We start from the raw sequence: 15,792 nt of genomic DNA, 5'->3' as shown, positions 1-15,792 counted from the left end.
ATCCCGTAGCGCCCTCATGCTTCGCTAAAAAATGGATTTGCTTGTTTCAGATGATATCTCCAGAAGAAATAAGAGTTAAGTCAGAGTTGGATAGGCGTGTAAGCTAAGAGAGCAGTGAAAGGATATCCAAACATCATCGGAACAGTGCACAAGGGAGTGATGTGTGGATACCTAGTTCGGGCCGGCGTTTGGGCATGCTCGCCTAGCTAGAGTGTGGGTCACTTCTGAGCCGTTGAGGGTGATGTGCTGGCGTTGGCTGGCCGCGCACGGATGCAGATCTTGAGTGGCAGCGGAGCGCTACAATGCGGTGGACGAGACCGTTGGTGAAGCCCCAGCGGCCTCGGGGGTGGAGACGCGACGATGTGCTCGGTGAAGTAGCCCCGGTGAGCTAGGAGACAGCGTCGGTGAAGCGCACCTGATGCGGTGGAAGTCGGTGTCTGTGAGGCATGTCGGTTGCGGCGGGCGACGTTGTCGACCACCCGGTGCGGTGGACGAGGGCGTAGATGAGGTAGCTCAGGTGCGGTGGTGAAGCGCGACCGTCGTCTTTGTCGTCATCGTCCGGCACAGAGGTGGGGAAAGAGAGAGAGGAGGGGCGATTCGAACTTTGCTTGGGTTGGCGGCGAATTAGGGATTTGAGCAATCTAGGCGCGGAAGGGGATGGTGGAGAAGGGAAATTTTGCAGGGTTGGAATTGGGGCTGCCAGATATTTCAATCCTAAACGTGGAAGCGCGAACTTATTTTGTCGTCGTCGTTTTTTGGGGGGGAGGGAGGGGTGGGTGGCTGGGTGCTAAGCATCCGCCCGACACACGCGACCACCACGACACGACCCTGGTCTGCCTGGTGCGCCTACATTTGAGAATGCAAACGAATCTTCTTTCATTTGCAAACGAATATGTATGTATTACCATGCCCGTGTTTTCCTTGCAATAATTAGTCATTCAAAACGAGATACTATAAATTAATTAATGAGGAGTTATTTGAAAAAAATCGAAACGGTATCCACGCTAACGTGGATTAGAGTGCGTGTCACATAATTAGTTATTTGAATTAGAGTGTGTGTCACATAGCGATCTCCAATTCTAACGTGGATTTCGCATTTCACTGTATCCACGCTACTTTTTAATACAAATTCATATGTATATGATGAACACCATGGTAGTGAGAAAACTTTTGGATGGATTCAAACATATGGCCTACAAAATAGCACAAAAAATCTAGTCAATGTCAGTCTTTCGAAACCTAGTATGGCACGAATTCGAAATACTTACCCATATGCATGGTCCTCAGTTCAAATCTTACAATGTACACCGAATTGAAACATCGATATTAAGTCTCGTACTATCTACATTCAAATGTTGTTTTTAGCCCCCCCCCCCCCGCACACACGGTACATACTTCCTGTATCGGTCAATCTTCCTCTCCTAACCACCTTAGGAAGCTATCAGTTTCCAACACACATTCATTCTTTCTCTCCATGTTTCGATCTCTAACTCTCTCAACTACACAACCCCTTTTTCCACTCTGTTACCAAATGTATTTACCTCACACACCCGCCATTGCACCCCATGCCGAGCTCTCTCTCTCTCCCTCTCCCTCTCACCCTCTCGCGCTAAATACATGCATTGCCTATCTAGCCCCCCAACCTCTCGTGCGCACGCACGCACGTTGTCTATCTAGGTCACTCCCTTGAGACTATCTCACTCTTTCTTCCACATGGCGGGCCACACTCGCTCAATCTCGCTCTCTTTATCTGAGTCTCGTTTAACCTCGTTTTCTTTCACACACAAATGATATATCTTCCTGTTTGGGCCTCGATCGACACACTCTATACTCTCTCACGCAGATTGTCTATCTAGGTCAGTCCATCCAAGCCGCCCCCACTCTTTCGACCTCATGGCGGGCCATGCTCGCTCAATCTCTCTCTCTCCCTCTCTCTCTCTCCCTCTCTTTGTATGTCTCGATTGACCTCGCTCTTTCTCGGACAAAAACGATATATCACCATGTTTGAGCCCAATTCGACCTATTCACATTGTATACTCTCTCACGCACATTGTCTATCTAGGTCACTCTCTCCAACCCGTCTCACTCTTTCGATTGCACGACGACCCTATGTGATCGATTGACCTTGCTTCCTCCCACGCACAAAATATATCTACATGTCTGTGACTGGATCATCTCTCAAGCTCTATCTTACAGCCCTCACCCTTGCCAAAAGCTCAATCAGACAATATCTCTCCAGAGCATATATATCTGTTCAATGAATGTCGGACCACACTCACTTTGTCTCTCTATCTATATGTCTCTCGATTGACCTCACTTTCTCACGCCGTATCTTCCACACATTGAAGCTACCTCTCCATCCCTCGCAAAGCCGAAGCTATTTACTTTGCGAGGGGCACTCCAACCTTGGATTAATTTGTGTAGGCATTTATTCCGGTCGGTTTAGATTATATTTTCGTAGCATTCGGCCCACAACTACCCCAAACACTGTTGCAAACCCCGCAACTCCCCTAGTTGATTTCCCTCTAGCTCGGTCATCGCTCTCTGGCACGTCCTTTCTCGCCTTCAACGTCGCACCATGGTATTATTGCAAAAAACTCTGTTGTTCTCTTTAATTATTATAAATAAGCTACAAAACTACACACCGATACTCCACTTGGAATGGAACAAATTTCGACCCACAAGTTAAAGTGCTACAAACTACACACCGAGGGGCCCACATGTCATGAAACAAATTTGGACCATATAAAAATTAAAAAATAAAGGACGAGGATCGAACATGCGACCACGGCCTTCAAGCCGCACGTCAATAGGCAACATACGTAGAACAACAATGTTTGTTGTACCTCCCTTTGTTCACATAATGTTTTTATATTATCACAGCCTATTTAATGGATAACATGTAATATTATTTTTAGTATTATTCGCCTTCACTTACTGGTGGGTTCCATGTGTGCTCTCTCTCTCTCTCCTCCCCTTATGCGTTTAGACGCATGGGCAAACACGAAGAACTCGCGGGCGATGTTGCTGTTGACCATATCTGGACGCGTTCACAAGTTACGGCACCAGTTTCACGTGCTAGCAGCACTAGTCAGTGTGTACGTGCAATGCACGTTAATTTGGAAGTATATTAAGTGCATGCGGATATTAAGTAGGATATTATTTGCGTGTTATTATGTGATTAGCACTATTTTTGGCATGAAATTAACTGCACGCTAAACATGTTGAGCGCTCGACATTTAAGCAGTCTAGGTCGTTGGATGACAAGGAATACATGTGGCTTGATGACGTTTTATATTTAATTTGATACGGCTCTAGTAGAACATTCGATCGATCAAACCATAGATTTCGTTCAGTCTGACTCCGACTTTAAATTATACGATGATCAATCTAAAATAAACGGAAATGATAAACGTTCGGATTTTAAGCATGGCAATCCAAACGTTTTTCATGGCAAATTTAGATTATGCCGCGGCAGCGGGGGCGTCTTGCGGTGGGAAGCGGCTCCTCTGCCGTGCTCTGTGTGTCGTTGGGCCACTGACCGACGGCGACGGCGGCGCCTTGCACCGTTGTTGGCGTACTCTTGGACGTTGGCCTAGCTTCAAGGAAGGCCAAAATGTTCTGGACTTCGGAGCGAGTCAACTGGCGGGAGGAGGCGACTGGCGTTGGTGCAAGGAAGCGGTCGACGACGGCCATCCATGCCGCTAAGGGGGGCACTGGCACCCGCACGGGGACAAGCGCTGTCAACGGCGTGACAGAGACATTCATGTGCACGGGCACCGGCACAGGCGCGCACGTCAGTGTACGCGCAGACGCATGCGCTGGCGGGTGCACAGGCACCGACACGGGCGTGCGCGTCAGTGCACGCGCAGGCGCATGCGCTGGCAGGTGCACGGGCGCGTGAAAGTCGGCTGGGACCTCGTGGAACCCCGTGGCATCAAGCTCGGCGTCAATGTGCGGCTCCCAGCCCATCAATGCCACAGGGATGGGCGCTGGCGCAGTCGGGGCGATGGGAGCCGGAACGGGAGCGGGGACAGGCGCGGCGTCTTCCCGCAAGGCCAGTTCAAGCTCGTCCCAAAGCGCCTTATGTTCTTGAGACTCCAGCTGGGTGTCTTCCTCAGGAAACTGGAAGACTAAGGGCAGACCATCGTGATGCGGCATGGCGTACGTTTAGGTCAGGCTGGTTGGAGGTAGACGACAGGAGAATCGGAGAGGAAGAGACAAGATTGTAGCGATACTGGGTAGTGCGGGGTTGATTTTAAACTGCGGCACTGGCGACATTAAAGTGGGAGCAGTTGGGACGAAGGTGGGCGGCAGAGCCTGGTCAAAGGGGTCGCCTCCCGGTGAGCCTGCACAGCGGTCTGCTCGCACGCCTCCCTATCAGCCGGCGCAGCGGTCTGCTTGCACGCCTCCCATCGAGTCACACGCTTGCTCGGACGGCACCTGCCGATGAGAAGCGGGACTCATGGCGGCACGTAAACGCCCACGGTTTCAATAGTGAAAGCGTTCGCCTTAACGTGACAGGTCTTTGTTCCAAAATACCTTGGCTCTTCATTTGTGCAACTTGTCATAAGCAGCTTGTCTCAAATTGAAGAAAAAATTACGAAGTAATATTTGTGCCATATCACGTGACCATGCTCAGTTTCAAGAATTTATGGTCACTTTTTGGTTTTCTGAAATTTAAGATCAAGGATTCGAAACAATATCATAACTTGCATCATGCAATAAATTTTCAAGCCATACATATGTCCTGTTGTATTTCATAAGAAAGGATTTGGTCAAACACTTTGCTTAGTTAGACTTCAGACAAGTTATATATGCAGAGTAAAAGGATATTCCCTCCGTACCAGTGCATTGACTGATATATTAACTCAAGTACTAGGCACGAACAAACGGGCTCAATTCTGTGCTCATCCTGGTGTAGTAGTAGTAGTAGTAGTAGTAGTAGTAGTAGTAGTACTAGGCAATGCAGTTGACGGGTGACCTTGGTAGCGGCGACCGAGGGAATTGAACCGTGCTCGGCAGGGTAGGTAATGTTGTCTAGTTACTAAAGCATCCCTCCATTGTTCATCGGTAGTCATTATGGACCGGGGACATGAGGGGAATTTCCTAGCACTGGAATTCTGGCCGCCAGATATTTTGACTCGAAACGCGGAGGCTCGACTGGTTGGGGTTGCCTAATGTGCATACCATGCACGCCACCAGAACGACACGAGCCCGGTTTTTATTTTATTTTTATTTTTTTAGGATCAACACGAGCCAAGGTCTGGCTGGTACGCCGTTGGGTCCTACCATTCGAGAATACGAAAGGAACCTTTTAAATTGCCGAACGAATCTATGTGTATTACAATGCCCGTATTTTCCTTGCAAATACTAATCTCAACGTGGTAATTGATTTATGACGAGTTGTTGAATTAGAGTGAGTTTGTGATATAGTGATCTCAACGTGGATTTCACATTTCATGGTATCCCTAGTAAGTTTTTCAATGAAATTCAAATTTAAAAGATGAACAATATGGAGGTGAGAAAACTTTGTATGTATCAAGCATATTACCACACACACACACACACACAGACACCCACACACGAACACAACAACAATCCAATAAGTATAGTGCATCTATTTTTCCAAACCATGCATGTATGACACGAATTCAAAAATACTCCTTCTGTTCCTAAATATTAGTCTTTTAGAGATTTCAACAAGTCACTACATACGGAGCAAAATGAGTGAATCTACACTCTAAAATATGTCTATATACATCCGTATGTGCCAGTCCATTTGAAATCTCTAAAAAGACTAATATTTAGGAACGAAGGGAGTAAAATGTAAGACATGCATGGTCCTCAATTCAATATTTAAAATGAACATGAAACTGAAACATGAATATTAAGTCTAGTACTACAGTACATGCAAATGTTGTGTTTAATTAGGCAGAGCTATGATTGTCGGGGGTCAACCCCTCGACCTTAGATAAAATTGTGAAGCTCTGTTTAGGGTTGTTTAGATTATATTTGTCCCCACCCTCCCAACCACCGATTGGTTGTGCACCCCCCGCCCCTCCTCCCCGGGAGAATATCATGTGCCCCCATACCTTAGATGCTATATGCCGATACGAGTTGCTTGGAGCTTGTAGATCTGAGATATAGCAGCTCACATGATGTCTTAATATTTTTACAGGAACCTTGATGAGTTTGAGAATTGCACACAATTTGTACAAAAACTACTCAGATGCCCTTGGATCCCATATCAACGACCTCGAAGCTCGTATCACCGTAGCATCTAAGATGAAGGAGGACATCATATTCTCCTGTATGTAAGAATATCGTGTGCTACCACACCTTAGATGCTTTGGTGATACAAGCTCTTCGGAGCCGTTGGATTTGTGACCCAACACCTCCTCGGTGGTTCGAATGGTTTTTTGTAGAAAAGCCCCCAAAGAGTTTGGCCACTGCTTACAAGCACAAAGACTGCTCAGATGCCATTGGATCTCAGATCAAACGACCTCGAAGCTCGTATCACCGTAGCATCCAAGCTGCGAGAGCACCTTACGTTTTCTCGCACAGGAGAAGATGAGGTGCTCCTGCACCATAGATTCTATGGTGATACGAGTTCACAGAGATCTAACGGCCCACAGTAGGAGGTTTGAATGTTTTTGCAATATACGGCTGAGAGAGTTTGGGAATTGCACAGAAAGTACAAGTACTACGCATGTGCCATCTGATCACTGATCATACGACCTAGATGCTCATATCACTGTAGCGGGTAATTAAGCTACGGGGAGCACCTAATATGAGCAACGGGGAGCCGTTGGATCCAAGATGCAGGGGCACACACGAGGCCTGAATGTTTTATTTGCAAAAAAACCTTTGGAGAGTTTGGAAATTGCGCATAATTACAAAGACTACTCCCAAGCCATTGGATCTCACTTCCAACGGTGTAAAATCTCGTATCACCATAGCATCTAAGCTGTGGAATGGATGTGATATTCTATGCCGCTGTCATTTTTGTTCATAAACTTGCAAAATACGTGTAACTCGTGCTGTTACTTGTCTAACTGCGCAAAGTGTTTGTTCAAAAAAACCATCCTACACTAAAGTATCGAAACAACACACGGGGGTCCCACTTGTCATTAATCAAATTTGGACCTAAAACTAACAAATCTGAAAGACGAGATTCCAACTGGCAACCTGGACTACAAAGCGTAAGTCGATAGCCTGAAACAACAACGGTTATTGGCTTTGTCCCATAACTTGATTTTATACAGTACTATTACGTTGAGTAGAGTAGAGGGAGTGCCTCGTCAACACGTGCATGATCGTTGACTCACTTACTGGTGGGTCCCAGGTCTACGATCTCTCTCTTCTCTCCATCGTCTAACCGTTGCACGGGCACACACGAAGAGCGGCGCTAGCTTGCCGTGGTGTTATTACAACTAAAAAAAGCTTGGAAAATAGAAGAATCGCCTAGAACAAGAGACGTTGTGGCTGGTCGAGACGGAGCTAACCACACCTATCCTCCGTGCCACGTTATCATGATGAAGCTGTGTGGCTAGTGGGGTGTTTTCGACCGACTGGCTGGGTCCCAAGGTCGAACCATAGGTACTACGTCTGATACAGTATATTTTTACACACACATTTTTCCTCCATGCCGAGACATGGCAGACCCTACCGCGCGGTTTCGGGGTCCTCCTGGGTGGTGCACGCATATATTCTTCCTGACGTGGGACGCCCTGCCGCGCGTTTTCACTGAAGCAAGTAAATGAGTCGTCAAATCATGAAAGACCACCTTTCCCGCCGAGTACATCAGTGAAGCACGGTGGCTAGCTAGTTGGGCTAGTTCGACCGATTAGCTAGGCCGCCGCCACATTTGTTTTTTCACCCCTTTTTTTATCTACTTGCTGACAGGTAAATTTAAATATCCACCGCGGCATTGCTTTGGTGTTTGGGTGCGGCAGGATTTTTTATTTTTTGATTGACGGGAGCAGGCGCGGCAGGATTTTTAATTTTTTGATTGACAGGAACAGGCGCGGCAGCAATTAGTCACGATGACTCCGCCTGTAAAAACACACTGCTCCTTGATGTGAGAAGTCGTCGACTGGTGTTTTACCATGGTGAAAACCAAAAGATTCCCCGCTCCTCGGCTGGCTCCCTCCGCCTTCCCGTAGATTGCATTGCCTTTCAGCCGTTTCGCCCCTGCATCACCAACGTCGTGCCTCGAGAAGCTGAGGGACTTCGGTGGTGTTTAGGCACCCTCTGCATGGGCATGTCCATGTCTCGGTGCAACATGACCGTTGGATCAAACTCAGACGGTGCAGATCAATCACTATAGCACAAAGCGTGTGGGTGTGTTTGGTTGCATTCTCATCTCAATATAGTTGTTTCCTCTTCGTGTATTTGTGTTAACCTAATAGTGTGGACTCATGCACCCTTCATGCACTCTGCCAAACACCCAAAAGAGGGTCGAGAAGGGAACTTTTGCTCCCATCCCGTGCACCCTTCATACACCCTGCCTAACACTATTCGTGCTTCATATGGTTCATGTTTCGTGGAGTACTGTAGCACTGTACTCTCCGTGCGCTGTAGACCTAGTTCTGTTAACATTGATCTCACCGTTCATTCTCGACCGGACAGTCGAAAAAGCGGTACTATGTTACTACATTACTGTTCATATAGTTGACATGCGCACAACATCATTTGTTGTCGTCATATCTTACTACACTAGCAACAAGATTATGTAGTACTGACGTATGAACCACTACACATGCCTAGTAGTAGGAGCACTGTGTATGTTCAAGTGGCTGCCGTGTTTCGCACTCCTCTGTCGTAAGAGTGGAAACGCTTGCTGTAATCATTTTTTTCTTCATAAAAACAGTGGACACGCTCTACCATGCGGATCCTCCTCCAGCCATGCACTAAATTACTCACTTTCGCTGACGTGTGGGACAGCCAGCATCGGGATCCACCAGCCATGCACTAAATTACTCCGTAGTAGAGTGACGGTAGACTACCCCGATCGAAGCGCCGCAGTAATGCCCAATGAGCCGTCAAATCACAAAACCCCCTCCTTTGCAGCAGTAAGTTGGACGGACGAAGCAACCATCATTTCAGTCTTCTCTCTCAGCTTCCTCTCTACCCAACTCGCTTCTCCCTCATCTTGTTCCTCATTTCTGCAAGAAAACACCGACCTGCTTCTGCCATTGTTCTTCTCTCCCAAAGAAGGAAAGGTGAGCGCATCAATGGTGTTGATACTGGCCAAGGCCCGGTCTTGCAACCACGAGACTGATCCTATAACTCCCTCTCTATTCTTCTTTTGGGTTTGTGATTATGGTTTATTTTCTTTTATTTCTATTTGACAGTTTCTTGATGGACGCTGGTGCACCGGCCGAAGTGATGTCTATGGCTCTGGCCAAAACCGTCGAGGCTCATGGTATGAAGAAGCGCAAGCACCCCGGCGAGACTACTGCAGACAAGCTCAAAGTCATCGCCCTGTCCAAGCCCCTCTCTTCGGGATCCCTCATTAAGCAAGTCCAGGTAATATATCTTCTTGACGATCTTTTTCTTGATCTTGATTGTGTTTTTTCATCTAACACGCAGTACTAGTACTGGTAGTGCAACTTTCTGGGTGATCTTGCATGTGATTTTTGTGTGCCAAATGACGGTTCTAAATTCCTCTTCTGACCAAAACATGCGAGAGGTTGACACAGATTTCTTATAGATTACTTTCAACTACTCCCTCTGTCCCAAATTTCTTGTCTTAGATTTGTCTAGACACGGATGTATCTAATACTAAAATGTGACTTGATACATCCGTATCTAGACAAATCTAAGACAAGAATTTTGGGACGGAGGGAGTACTTTATGAGAGGACTTTATGAACATCAATGCTACCTTTGAAGAGGGTATATTTGCCTCAGTAACTTGTGTTATGGATATTGCAAGTAATCCCTCTGCTCTCATGCCTTTGAAGACATGTTCTAGTGTCTTTGTTCACTCATTTCTGTGCGTATATGTAGTCATATATGGAGTATAATATCGAAAATCATTTTATATTTCTGAACGGAGGTAGTAATAAAATATGGTTTTTGTTTGAATTAGAACCAAGTCCGCGGTGGAGATGAAGTTCTCAAAGTCATGTCGTGTGAACTGGAAGACCAGAGGATGAGTTCTACGGCTAAACTATCCAGTTGTCGTGTCCTTGTCGCCACGTGTCCTGAACTAGTGTTTTCCTGTAGCATTGTTGTCAGGCGTGTTCTCGAGGCTGTACTTGACCACAACAATTTCCTGGCTGTGCCTTCGATTACGAAGGGTGTGGTTCTTGTAAAGCTTCCCAACAAATCTTATGCGGCCTGTCTTCATCATCATGTTTATGAGTGGAAAGACCACTCTGTTAGGTTCTCCAAGGTTGACGAGATGGTGATGGTGCATGTAGACATCTCTCACGAAGTCCATGCCTAGTCAGTTATGCGGGGTTCATCCCGTAGGTCGGTGGCAAGAAATAGTCTGCAGAGTTTAATTAGTGCAACTTTGCTTGTCTATAGTAAGTACTATTGTTCAGTACTTGATTTGTGTTTGTGAACACTGTATTGTTTATTAGTACTGCCGCTTTTGGTGTGTGGTCAGTCCTGAGAACGGTCTATGTTAATGTCTGTCCACTCAATTCAGTCTGTATATTTTGAAGTATCCAGATCATCTTTTTTGTGAGGACGGTTTATAAATTATGGTTACACTCCAATATCTGTATGCATTGCAGGGTTTATCGCACCCACCAAGATTTCCAGTCCCATGGATATTCGGTCCATACGATTTGTCACGACCTTTGGACTGTCCTGCTTGTGGGAGTAGGCGGGGCCCCTGCATGCCACCCGTAGTTGGACGATCAATCTTCTGTTGAGTACTTCAACATAGTGATTTCCTGGTAAGGATTCACTCGTGTCACATCAAGTAAATCTTATTGATTACTGTCTAAATCTTATTGATTTAATGTCATGTTTTCTTTCTTTTCCTATAATTTTACGATGCAGGTTTTGCCATGTGACATTCATCACAGAATAAACCGTTTGGTTTGCTCTACAATGGCTATTTTTGTAGGTTTCACTTCTTATGTCGTGTCAGTAACAAAGGCACTGTCCATCACTTATATTACTGGAAAAAATTGGATCAGTCTATTGTCTGAGTACAAGCTGAATCCCTATGATGAACTACAGTTTGGTTTAACAAAAATGCCACAATTAGTCCTTCTCGCGTTTAAAAGAAATGAAGAAAAAAAACTGGATCACGGTCACGAAGCCTAGTCAAGTTAGAAAGCTGATCATAGCAGACCAGACACGATCGCCGCTGCCTCGCACATCTGTACCACCTTTAGCAATGGATTGAGCACCCGCAGTTGCTCTAGCACTGACAGCGGCAGCAGCTCAGTCTGATCCAGCTAAGGATTGGGCACCGACCACGTCAGCGGATCAGGCTGATCTACCGGAGGATCGGGCATCGACACCGGCACCAGCTCTACAAGGAGCACCATCTCCGGCAGCAGCAGTGGCTTCGGCACCTGCACCAACACTTGCACTTGCATCTGCTCCGGCCCATGCAGTGGCAGCCAAACGAGAAGTTGCACCGGCAACAGACTGGGCTGCAGTTTGCACTTCATATACCAAAGTCCTTACAAAAACCGACATGTCCACCTTCTTGGTTAGCATTGGCCGCCCAAGTGTTTCGTTCTTTTTTCTTTCCATGTTGTTTCGCATGATTCACTGTGTTGATCTAACTGTTTGGGTATGTCTTCTTGTTTGCAAACAGAGAATTCCTAGAGCAACGAGGGAGTCGTTCAACAATCCGGGTGACAGCGGCCAAGTTTCTCTTACCATGCGCAACCTTGGTGTGAATGAACCTGCTCAATATACCATAAGTACAAAGGATGGTCGCATGATGATTGATGCTAAAGGATGGTCAAGGTTCAAATCTAAATCATATCTTGCGGTAGGGGATGATCTCAAAATCGAACTTTCTTGGCAAGGAGAGCTGGTCCAAATCAACTTTGAAGTTCTTCAGTAGCAGCACGCAACTGACGAGCTGATCTATCCTCCGAGAGATTTTGATGTAATAATCTGGCATGGTGAAACAAGTGTCCTGTGTGTATAAGTAATACGACAGTATTATTTATCACATGGTATATCGTTGATAGAATTGCAACTCACATTACTCGTTAGGAACTGTCGTTCGATTTCATTCCAACAGTTGCCGTGCTTTATTCAATTTGGTGTATTCGCCTTGCGACAGCATCTAAAACCATCGCCGTACCGATCGCTTGCAATATGAAAAGCGTTGAGGTAGAACACATGGGCCCCCAAACATGCAGGGTGGGCCTGTGGCCCAAAGTCCAGAACCATGAGCCTGTCTGAGTATTATATTCTCAGCTGAACCCCCATAATGCCTGTGCGTTGCACGTAACATCAAGATGCATTTGTATGAGTATTTTATCTTGTGAGAGAAAAGGATGAATGGGGGAAGGCCTTATTTGCAAATGTGGAGAGGTGTGTGGGTACCTTTTTGCAAAATTGCCATAGTTTCCTCCCTATCCGTTAGATATAAATCGGACGACCTATATTGCAGGATGGCAGGCACACCATCATCACCAACTCGTCTATATTGTGTTACTAGCAAGAGGCCCATGTGTTGCATGGAACATCAGGATGCATTTATATGAGTAGTTTATCTGGTGGGAGACAAAGATGAACAAGGGAAGGCCTTATCTCCAAATGTGGAGAGGGGTGCGGGTATCTTTTTGCAAAATTGCATGGTTTCCTTCCTATCCGTCAGATATAGATCAGACGGTCTATACTGTAGGATGGCAGGCACACCATCATCACCAACTCGGTTTTTTATAAGATAGAGAAAAACAACTCTGTTTTTTATAATTATATATGTTATATATATTCCCCTTGATTTTTCTTATGTATAAAGTTGTGATATAAAAGATATGTATATTTCTTTACAGAGGGAGTATCTCTTTGTCAAAAATATATTTATGTGTAACTAGTTACTCCTGTCTTTCTACTTCCTTTCGCTGATATGTGGGGCATCCGGCAATGGGGTCCACGTGCCATATGCACAAATTAGAGTGCACAACTGCACGGTAGACACACCCCGGTCGTAGCGCCGCAGTAATGCCCAATGAGCCGTCAAATCACAACCCCCCTTTCCAGCTTTAGCAGTAAGCTGGATGGACGAAGCGGCAATATTTCACTGGGCCTGAATCCCCTTCTCCCTCGTCTGCTTGTTCAGAGAAAACCCCCTCTCGGCGATTGCATAGGGTTTTCTCATGGAGAACTAGGTACGAATTCTTCATCCATCCCCGATAAATCCAAGTCACTTGGTCGCGGGTAATCCTAGGATGGCAGCCACCGCCGTTGATGCATTTTTCTTCCTACTGAATCTAGTGTGTTTCATTTGCAGTGCCCAAAGTGCGAGGACCCTACAGGTTTCTACGCCCTAGGCGAGACGCCAGACTTGTTCTTCTCATCCTAACACAGGATTTTAAAACGCGCACAGTATGTTCCTAGAATCCTCTTTTCTATCCGGGAGGGTGGGGTTTTTTTGAACATGCTGTCGACTAATTTGGAAATTTGGATTGCTATATTTGGATAAAAGGTACTACCAGTACGATGGTCAACACTGACGTGACGGAGGAAGTTATTTCTAGATTTGGATAGGGAATACATTGTGTTCTCATATTAGTTTTCCTGCAGTGCATTATTTGCTCTACCAGAACACGTGTACTCAAGATGCTCGGCCTTGCCATAACTGAATACACCAGTTTAATGGTCACAGTGAAGACAAGCCATGGATATAAGTTCCGAGTTGGGTTCATGAACCAAGAAGATCGCTGCTTTTTTTATGGCCGAACTTGGATAAACTTTCTCAAGTGTTACGGACTGAAAGTTGGAGCACGAATGTTGATGGAAATAGCAGAACATGGTCTCATCTTCACTGCGATCTTCCACCCCGACGTTGTTCCAATTGTTCATCCATGTTAGTTTTGTATCTGGTTCTTGCTTGTTGCCTCGATTACTTCTTAATCCACCTATTCTGTCTAACTAATCACAATTTAACTTTAGAAGTAGCAACGAATCTCTCACGAAGATGCTACTTCTAACTAATATTTTCTTATAATTGGTGGCACGTGTAGGTTTTTTCAGAGTTAAGCAGGCTGCTCGTTTGTTATTCTGTAACAACTCGGCTGTTACTGATGGCACTGAAGTTGACTGGGACGACATCCACAAGTTCCTACACTTTATTGATCGTCTTGAGGTCCTTGTGGGGCGTCTCAATGGTGGAAGGCCACGTGGGATATGTGTGCCACTGCTGCACTCGTTGAACAGGTCCAACTGTGTCGAGAAACTTATGGTACGAGCTGTTTTCTGTTATATATGTTGTTCATAAACTATTGCTTATACACAGTTTTACAGTTGTGATCTTCTTGAAACAGAAACTGCCCAGTTCTATTGTTCCTATACAGATGCCTGACCATGGTCGGGTCAGACTTGCGCTTGGTCACAACATGATGTTTATGTCGACCTACTCCATTCCCCTTGGAGGTGAAAAGATACTTATTCATGGGTGGTCTCAAATAATGAAGGCCCGTCCATCTTGGAGAATAGGACAGAAGATTATGTTCCTACTTTTCCATGGCTCTGAAGCGAATATCCTGTTTATTGACCACATTGCAAGATGAAGCCACTTTCAGAAGGTTGTGGATGCGCGGGGTGGCACCTGGGGCTTGGCGGCCTCACCCTTGGTTAACTGTAGGCAAAGTAGCACTGTTCGAGGCGTGCTTTGTACGTTTGAACATGTATAAGCACTCATACTGCTTTCAGCTATGGTTGTTAAGTGCCCCTGCTGGTTTCTGTTAAGGCTGTTAAGTACTCCTGCTGCTTTTACAGTCTGTCGTGTTTCTTCAGTCCTGTCTGCTTCCTCCAGCCGCCAAAACCAAACCAGCGCCGGCGGGGCCGCCTGCTTCCGCCTCCCACGACTGTCTGCGCCTCAGCGCACGCATCGCCACCCCACCATCTCCTAAATCGTTAACGCCGGCGTCCGAGGCCTCGCCGTCGTCCTCCGCGCGCTTTGGTGCGCTCGCCGCGGCGCCGCCCTCTCGCGTTGTCAACATGGTCGACAAACAACAGGAATCGGCAGAAGTACGTGAAGAGGATGACAGTAGGGGCCCACCATGTCAGCGTATGGAAAAATAAAATGCTTCCTCCTAGTGTTTTCCTGACATTTGGGACCCACGACATTGTGAGCGTATATAGTCAATAGACAAGAGAACGACACAAGATCGGCTGACACCTGGGACGTAGCTGCTCGAGCAGTATTTCTTTTTGTTATTGTTGAGATGGAGTAGGGTTTGCACTGGGTTGTGGCCCGTCTAGCCCAGGTTTATATTTTATGTTCACCATGTGACTAGCCCAGCTATTTTTTCTTTGTGAAAATGAGCCCAATTTATTTTTTCTGAAGAATACCCAATCTAGTCCTACTTCTTTTTCTACGCCCTAATGGGCTGCAACTCTTTCAAGACGCCTGCAAATCTTGAAAGTAATATGAAATGGGTTGTAAATATAAAAACAGATGACAAATCGGCAATTACTTTATAATTTCTGAATTTTTTCACATTTTCATATTCCTATTTCACTAGGCATTAACCTAATTTAAATATATCTTCAAAGTACTTTAAATCTGGCTCGACATTTCGGTATTAAAAATAGTTTGGAACCCGCAGAAATATGCGAAATTGGCCCT

Source organism: Aegilops tauschii, chromosome 3, assembly GCF_002575655.3.
Source record: "Aegilops tauschii subsp. strangulata cultivar AL8/78 chromosome 3, Aet v6.0, whole genome shotgun sequence".
NCBI lineage: Eukaryota > Viridiplantae > Streptophyta > Magnoliopsida > Poales > Poaceae > Aegilops > Aegilops tauschii.
Note: the sequence above shows the minus strand (reverse complement) of the source record.